The sequence below is a fragment of the Lepus europaeus genome, chromosome 3 (assembly GCF_033115175.1).
Source record: "Lepus europaeus isolate LE1 chromosome 3, mLepTim1.pri, whole genome shotgun sequence".
In the NCBI taxonomy this organism is placed as follows: domain Eukaryota; kingdom Metazoa; phylum Chordata; class Mammalia; order Lagomorpha; family Leporidae; genus Lepus; species Lepus europaeus.
The window spans coordinates 41,577,033-41,585,669 of NC_084829.1; the positions used below are offsets into that span (position 1 = coordinate 41,577,033).

At 55.1% G+C, this 8,637-nt stretch overlaps 1 non-coding gene across 1 annotated transcript; it reads right to left on the minus strand.

Annotated features, from left to right (window-relative positions):
- Positions 1 to 8,123: 8,123 nt before the first annotated feature.
- LOC133757221 (U6 spliceosomal RNA) lies at positions 8,124 to 8,228 on the minus strand. The gene has a single exon (XR_009865598.1). It is a non-coding gene; the product is annotated as a U6 spliceosomal RNA (small nuclear RNA).
- Between the last annotated feature and the right edge of the window lie 409 nt (positions 8,229 to 8,637).

The following is an 8,637-nucleotide window of genomic DNA, read 5'->3' on the forward strand; positions in this document are numbered from 1 at the left end:
AGCACAAATAACGGAACTGAAGGCATTATTTTTGGGGGGGGGGGGGGGGCATTGACTCATCAAGTGCATGATGCTCCCTACTATGTGCTTGGCTTTTGTTAGTCCCCAGGGATACAAAATCAGTAAGTCCAAGTTACTGCTTTCTAGGGAAAGCAGCCCAGGCCTAAAGACAAAGGACACGTCAGACACAGCGTAGAATACTAGAGGAGCCCAGAGCCCAGCTCCTAAAGCTGGCTGTGGGTAGTCCAGGAGGGCTGCCCAGAGGAGGCTGTGCGTAAGCTTGAATGATGACTGATAGATGGAGGGGGTAGCTGCAGCACAGGACACTGCCTGGGATGCCAGCTTCCCCTCGGAGCCTGCGGGGCCCCAGGCCAAGCCCCTCCCCCCTTCATCTAAACCCTGCTTAGAGAGCATCTCCTAAAAGCCCACACTGGTGGCTCTAATGGTACTGCCTCCTAAGCCATTCAGCGGTAGCACTGGGCCCTCCCTGAAGTCCTCGGGGTCCCATCCCCTGGGTCTCTTCCCTCCCAGGCCTCAGCTCAGTCCAGGGGGAGCCCTGAGCCCAGGAGACCTTTGTCTCTTTTCCCCCATCTTCTCCCTCCTCCTCCTCTATGCTGTTCTTCCTCTCCTTCTTCCTTCCCATCCTTGTCATTCTCTTTCTCTCTCTCTTTCCTGGTTCCCAGCATGAGCTGGGAGCAGGGCCAGGTGTGCCTTGGTCTTCAGGTGCCAGGGGGAGCTGGGGTCCGCATCCAGCCAGACCTTGGCCCAGAGCTGCGGAGGGGCACAGTGGCCGGAGGAGGAGCAGGGGACCCAGGACAGGGAGGCTGCCCCTCTTTCCGGAAGACCCTTCAAGGCACAAGCCTTCAGCGTTGGCTGGCGTCTGTGAGCCCCACTCCCGGAAGCCCCTCCTCCCCACCCCCGCCGCCAGGGCTGCTGCTCCCATTCCCACCAGCACCAGATCCATTAATAGCAGCAATGTCATTCGCAGCTCCCTCCCTGCTCCCCCGGGGCCCCCACGCAGAATGCCGGGCCCTGCTTCCTTTTCTCCTGGAACACGCTGACTCCCTCCCTTGGGCGCCCGGGGAGCTGGCAGGATAATAACCTGCGAGAGGAAAACTCTCTTCTCCCGGCCTTCTAATCTTCAGCGCTCGCCAAATTAGAAAAGGCATCAGAAGCCCATCGGGCAGACTGCCACTAGGATGTCACGCCATTAACCCTGGGCCGCCTCCTGCTGTTCTGGGGGCGGCGGCTGGGGGAGGCTCCAGCGCCCTCTCCCCTCCCCAGCCCCTGCCTCTGAGCAGAAAAGGAGCCCCCCCAAAGCCTCCATTTGCCCACCCCACCCCTGGCCTCCCCCACCCCCGACAATTGGCTGGACTCTCCGGCCCCATCTTCCTCGCCTTCCTCATCCCTCATCCCCACCCCATCATCCTCATCCTCCCTGTCACCCACTCCCACCCCTGTCAGTTGCATGGATCCCAAGAAGAGCCAGCGAGCCCTTGGACTCCAACCCAAGCCCTCATTGCACACCGGAGACCGAGGCCTGGGGAAAAGCCATGGTTCAGCCTGTACCTCCCGCAGGCCCCGTGGCTTCTCGCTTGTCCCTTCAGCCAGGGGGGCCTGAACCCTGTTCTCCACCTGGGCCTGGTTCTGGTCCCCAGGGGGACATGGCAGGAACAAGTCAAAGCACAGTGCTCACAGGCCACCTCTTCCAGCCCCTGAGCCAGGCTCCGAGTGCCCAGTGATTCGAACCCAGGCATCTTGGCTGTGACTGACTCTGGGAAGGAAAGCAGGAACATCACTGGGGAGAAGGAGGCTGGGCCTCTCTGGTCACTTGTTCCAGCACCTCCCGGCCAGGATGCTCATCCTTCTACCCGCATCAATCTCTGCCATTGCAAACTCCACCTTGTGTTTCGTGTTGCTGCCTTCAAGGACACGAGGCTGTAGACAGCTCCTGAGTGCTACAAGATCATCCCACTCGAGTCCCAACCATGCCACATGGCCTCAGCCCCAGGGACGCAGCCAGCACCCTCAGCTCCATCTCCCTGCCTAGGGGTCCAGCTATCCCAGATCCTGCCCACTCTACCGGCCCTGGAAAGGCTCGCGGTGCCAGCCGTGCCATCAGGAGCAGGCCTATGCACCCGGTCTGTCCGCTCAGGCTTGGGGCCGGGCCCACAGCAGGTGCGCAGTAAGTGCAGGACGGCACCGACGCAGTGCCCACCAGGGCCAAATTCCAGTTGCAGCCCTGCGTTATTAGCTCACTGTGTGGCCCAGGGCAAGGAGCCCCGGCTCTGAGCTTCCACCTTGTCATGTACCCCAAGAGTGTGGATTCCTGGGCCCCTGGATTACTTTCCTTGGTCGGATTCTAGCTGTGAGTACAAACTGTAGCAGTGAACTTTCACAGGTCGGTGGTAGGCAGAGTCGCCTTCCTCATCCTGGGTGAGGCCTGTCCACTAGACAGGTGACAGAGTAAAGATGGCCCAGGCAGGACAGGGCAGCCTCTGGGAGGTCCTGGCAGCCTTGAGGAAAGATCTGGCCATAGACTCTGGGTGGGGGAGCCCTGCTCTGTGCCCCGCCCTTCTGGGGGGACTTCTTGTATTCAGTGCTCACAGTCTCCCTCCTATGAGTTTTCTTGTGCCCATTTCAAAAAAATGTATATATTTTCATTTTATTTGGAAGGCAGCACAAGATCGAGAGGTCGTCCGTGCACTGGCTAACTCCCCAAATGCCCACACCACTCAGGCCCAAACCGGAGCCTGGAACTCAATCCTGGTCTCACACACGGGTGACAGGGACCCAAAACCCCCAGGAAGCTGAAATCAGGAGCAGAACCAGGGCTTGAACCCAGGCCCTCCGACATGAGCAGCAGGCATCCCACGTGGTAACAGAGGAGGAAACCGAAGCCCTTCTCCACAGTGACACAGCACTGAATGTCCGAGGGGGTGCAGAGCAGGTGCGTCAGCCTCCAGAGAGGGAGCGCTGCCCACCGGCACACAGCCACGCCCCTGCCACACGGCTCTGCCTGTGGCCACACTGTTTACAGGTGGCCCAGCGTGTGTGTGTGTGTGTGTAGAGAAGGAGGGTGTGCGCAGGGGTCCTGTGCACACTCTGTATCTGTCTCGGGATGCATCTCACACTACAGCAAGAGAGCCACATCAGAGTGTGTGTGTGAGACAGAGAGAGACAGGGCTGGGGGAGGAAGGGGGGAGACGGGGAGAGCAGAAGGAGGAGGCAGAAAGGAACTGTCGAAAGGACAGAGACGAGGAGTTAATACACAGAATAACAGGGCAACAATCATCACAATAATAATAAGAGGATAACACAAACCTTGCTTTTTTATTTATTTATTTATTTTATTTTCCAAGCCCAATGTGAGCTAGAGCAGGGCTGAGGGGATTAATCTCTTAAAAAATAAGTGCCGTGTGAGGAGACAGGCAGTGATTAAGGTTTTAACTGATCAGTCTGCATCTGACAGTGAACCAGCTATTATCTTAACGGAATCAAACGAACATTCAAAGCCGCGCTCAGCCCCAAACATGAAAGGAGATGTCATGTGCTGGCAGCTGGCAAGCCGCAGGGGGAGCCCGGGGAGAGGGGTGACGGCGAGGGAGACGAGAAGGTGAAGAAAAGAGGGAGTGGCGAGGGGCCGCCGAGATTCTGCTGGGGGACGCGGGCGCCCCACTCACACCCGCGCATGCGCACGGGCTCATGGGCGTGCACGCACCACACACGGGCACGCACACGGCACCTGCAGGTCACAGGTTCGAAAGCACAGGTCTGGAGGGTCACGCCCCACTTCCTGCAGGATACAGACGGGCTGAGGCGGGGGTGGGGCTGCCTTGGGGGCCGGAGCAGGGCTCCTGCCTCTTTCTCTTCCTCTCTCTTGTGGCTCCAGCACAGCGAAAGCTTGGTGCGGAGTTCTACCCTGAACGAAAGTGAAAAGGGGTAAGGGAACAGAAGCCCGAGGGAAAACAGAAAGACCGTGCTTTTGCTGGGCACTGAGACTCATCCCACCTCCCCACAGCCCCCCACTCGTCAACTCTCCCCACTCGCTGGCAACGGATGTCACTAGGGTCTTTGTCACAGGACGAGCGAGCGGCTTGCTACCAATCCCACAGCCTGTAATGGGTTGGGCTGGAATTTGAACCCAGGCCCCTCTGATTCCAATTTCTCTGCTTTTCTCACCAGAAAGGCGGAGAGCAGAGCAGAGGCCATGCCTCAAAGAGTGCTATGGCCAAGCAGTGGCCTTGACCTTCACTCCTCCCCATCGGGGGCTCTGCAGGAGGCGCTCCGTTGGCGTTGGCTTGCCCCCAAGTGTTTCTCAGAGGCCATGAGGGCCGGGTGTGGGCCCAGGGGAGGCCCCAGGGCTGGCTGGGGCAGGAGGAGGGCATCCTCACAGTGAGGAGAACCCCCAGATAGAGGGACTGATCAGGTCAAGGGTGAGCAAGAGAGAAAGAAAGCATGGCAAAGGAGAGAGAGAGAGAGAGAGAGAGAGAGAGAGAGAGAAGGAACGGATCTGGGAAATGAGAAAAACGGTCCCCAACAGGGCCCAGCCCTTGGGACATTTGTTTGCCAATGTGGGCCTGACCCTGTTACTCCACTTGCCGCTCCTACCCGACGCACTCACCCCCTGGCAGAGTCAGCTGTTCCTCAAAGAAAACGGACATATGGTCCCCCCTTCCCTCTTTGTCACACACGCACATGCTCACACACACACACACAGCCACACACACAGAGCCCGTCCCTTTTCACAGTCTGCTGCTCTGGGCCATAGCCAAGCTCCCAGAATTGCCCCCTTTCAGTCTGGGTGACCGGGAGCGATCCAGTGCATTCTCTGAGGGTGCTGCCGGTCCTGGGCTTCCCTGGTGCCCGGCCTCTCCCTCAGCTCAGCCTTCCAACCCAGCCCAGAAGGGAGGCAGCCAGGGCAGAAGCCAGCCGCGGTGGGTGGCACCGGCAGGAGGCAGGGGTACCCAGAGCCTGCAGCCATTCCTAGCACAGGCTACAGACCCCTGTCCCCTCCCTGGGCCCGCACTGCACTGCAACAGCTCCCTGCAGGGGACTTGGGCTGTGGCAAGGACCCCCGAGCCCTCTCCCTGCCTTTTTTCTTTCCCATCCCCACCAGGGATCTCTTCCCAAGACAGAGTCCAGAAGGCGCCCCTCCCTTGTTAGAGCTGGCAGTGGCTCCCCTTGCCATAAGGTCCAAGTGTGTGCTGCTCTGGCTGGGCTCCTGCCGTCTTCCCCTCCCCCTCCTCTCTGCCTCAGCTCCTGCTGCGCACGCGGGATGTCCCCAGAAACATCTCCCTCTACGGGAAGTCACACTCGCATGTCCCTGAGCATGGCACACCCGCCTTCCCACGCCACGCTCGCTGCCACGTCTCGTGGGATGCTGTCTTTCCCCGCCACCAGCTGAAGTCTCGCTGTAGGACTATGAAGTCAACTCAGCTCTCGGAGTCTTTACCGCATGTCCAACACCATTGCAGTCCCTTGCAGGAAATAAATCAGCTGTTCACTGGAGCCTTACAAGACAGACACGCACAAAGGAAACGGAGGCTAAGAGAAGCTATGTAACTAGCTAAGGTCGCAGAAACAGGGAGTCTGGAGCCAGAGTCACGGTACTACAGGTAAAGCCACCGCTTGCTATGCTGCCATCCCGTGTGAGCACCGGCTAGAATCCTGGCTCCTCCACTTCTAATCCAGCTCCCTGCTAATGCACCTGGGAAAGCAGCAGAAGATGGCCCAAGTCCTTGGGCCCCGGCCATCAATATGGGAGCCTCAGATGGAGTTCCAGGCTCCCAGCTGGGGAGTGAAACTGGGGAGTGAATCAGCAGATGGAATCTCTCCCCCTCTCCCTCTCTCCCTCCTTCCCTCCCTCCCTCCCTTTGTCTCTGGCACTCCAACTTTCAAATAAATAGATCAATCTTAAAAACAAACAGGGGGCTGGCGCTATGGTGCAGTGGGTTTAAGCCCTGGCCTGAAGTGCCAGCATCCCATATGGGTGCCTGTTCTAGTCCCAGCTGCTCCACTTCCGATCCAGCTCTCTGCTATGGCCTGGGATAGCAGTAGAAGATGGCCCAAGTCCTTAGGCCCCTGCACTTGCATGGGAGACACAGAAGAAGCTCCTGGCTCCTGGCTTCGGATCTGCGCAGCTCCGGCCATTGTGGCCATCTGGGGAGCGAACCAGTGGATGGAAGACCTCTCTCTCTGTCTCTACCTCTCTCTGTAACTCTGTCTTTCAAATAAATAAAATAAATCTTTAACAAACAAACAGGGGGTTGGCGACAGAATCCATGCTCTTAACCACTGCACTACCCTGCCCCGCCAGGGCAGCCTCTCCCTTGGGGAAGGCTTCAGTGGCCACGAAGCCCTCGAAGCCCTCATCCAATCTCTGTGTCCTGCAAATTCCTCAGGTGTGTGTGATCTGTACCCTTTGTGGGCTCCTTAATTACACTGTGCCTTGAATTAGCACTTTGATCTCTGCGTGTGTTAATTTTATCTCATGAACTAGATTATTTATTATCAGGAGTATATACTGTGTTTGCCACTCCTTTTAGAGAGCTACCACCCCCAGCAGCCACCCAGCACCGTGCTAGGCGTGTACATCAGAAATAAAAATACCACCAGCTAACATGGGAGGGCTGACCGTGTACCAGGCACTATTCCAAGGGCTTCCCCTGGGTTTACGCCTCACAGATGAGCACAGCTGGAAAACTGCAATGATCAAGGAATCTTCCTGCCCAAGCTCACAGAGAGTTGAGAGGGTTAAAGATGATACAATAACTGGTCATTCCTTGTAGCGGCCGGCTTTTCGTTACTATAACAGAAAACCTGAATTAGTTCAACCTTTTCAGGGAAGGCAGTCTACATTGGCTCATGGAGATTCATAGTCTTTTATTTATTTATTTATTTATTTATTTATTTTTGACAGGCAGAGTGGACAGTGAGAGACAGAGACAGAGAGAAAGGTCTTCCTTTTTGCCATTGGTTCACCCTCCAACGGCCGCTGCAGCCGGTGTGCTAAAGCCAGCGCATCGCGCTGATCCGAAGCCAGGAGCCAGGTGCTTCCCCTGGTCTCCCAGGCGGGTGCAGGGCCCAAGGACTTGGGCCATCCTCCACTGCACTCCTGGGCCATAGCAGAGAGCTGGCCTGGAAGAGGGGCAACTGCGATAGAATCCAGCGCCCCAACTGGGACTAGAACCCGGTGTGCCAGCACCACAAGGTGGAGGATTAGCCAAGTGAGCCGCAGCGCCAGCCCATAGTCTTTTTTTTTTAAGCTTTTATTTAATATATATAAATTTGATAGGTACATCTTTTGGAACATAGCAGTTTTTCCCCCCCATACCTACCCTCCCACCCCTAAACCGTCCCACCTCCTACTCCCTCTCCCATCCCATTCTTCATTAAGATTCTTTTTTACTTATCTTGATATATAGAAGATCAACTCTATACTAAGTAAAGATTTTAACAGTTTGCACCCACACAGATACACAAAGTATAAAGTACTGTTTGAGTACTGTTTCACTATTAATTTGCATAGTACAACACATTAAGGACAGAGGTCTTACATGGGGAGTAAGTGCACAGTGTCTTCTGTTTTTTATTTAACAATTGACACTCTTATTTATGACATTATTGATCACCCAAGGCTCTAGTCATGAACTGCCAAGGCTATGGAAGCCTTTTGAGTCCATAGATTCCATCAGTATTTAGACACGGCCATAAGCAAAGTGGAGTTTCTCTCCTCCCTTCAGAAAAAAGTACATCCTTCTTTGATGGCCACTTCTTTCCACTGGGATCTCACTCACAGAGATACTTCACGTAGATCAGTTTTTGCCACAGTGTCTTGGCTTTCCATGCCTGAAATGCTCTCATGGGCTTTTCAGACAGATCCAATGCCTTAAGGGCTGATTCTGAGGTCAGAGTGATATTTAGGGCATTTGTCATTCTATGAGTCTGCTGGGTGGCCTCCTTCCCATGTTGGATCATTCTCTCCTTTTTAGTTCTATCTATTGTTATTGGCAGACACTTGCCTTATTTATGTGATCTTCTTGACACTTAATATGATTACTTTAACATGTAAGATGGCATTAGTACCTGCCAACAAAATGGAATTTGGAGTCCCATGGCTTAAAAATATGGAACGTTTCATGAATTTGCATGTCATCCTGGCACAGGGGCTATGTTAATCTCTGTATCCTTCCGATCTTTAGTATATGTGCTGCCAAAACAAGCACGAGATTCACAGTCTAAGCTTGGGCAGGTCCCGTTGTGATGATGGCAGAGTGCTAAGGTGACACAGTCCATGACACAGCAAGAGACAGGTCTTTGTGTGGCCGCCCTCTCCTCATAAAGCCATCAGGATTCAGCCACTTGGGCTCTGCCCTAAAGACTTACCCCAACGCAGTCATTTCCCAAATATGCTGTCACTGGAGTAAGCCTCTACCCTCTTAGGACCACAAACACCATACTTTTACGAGGACCAAAGCACAAATATTCAAACCATGACATCTCCCACTGAGAAGTGCAGTTTATTTCCCTCCCCCTGAATTTTCAACCAACAAAATGCCACAGAAGGGAGACTATGCCCCTCTGCTGGATCCCAGCCTGAAGAAGGCCTGGAAGCTCCCATGTTTGTGCATCTGA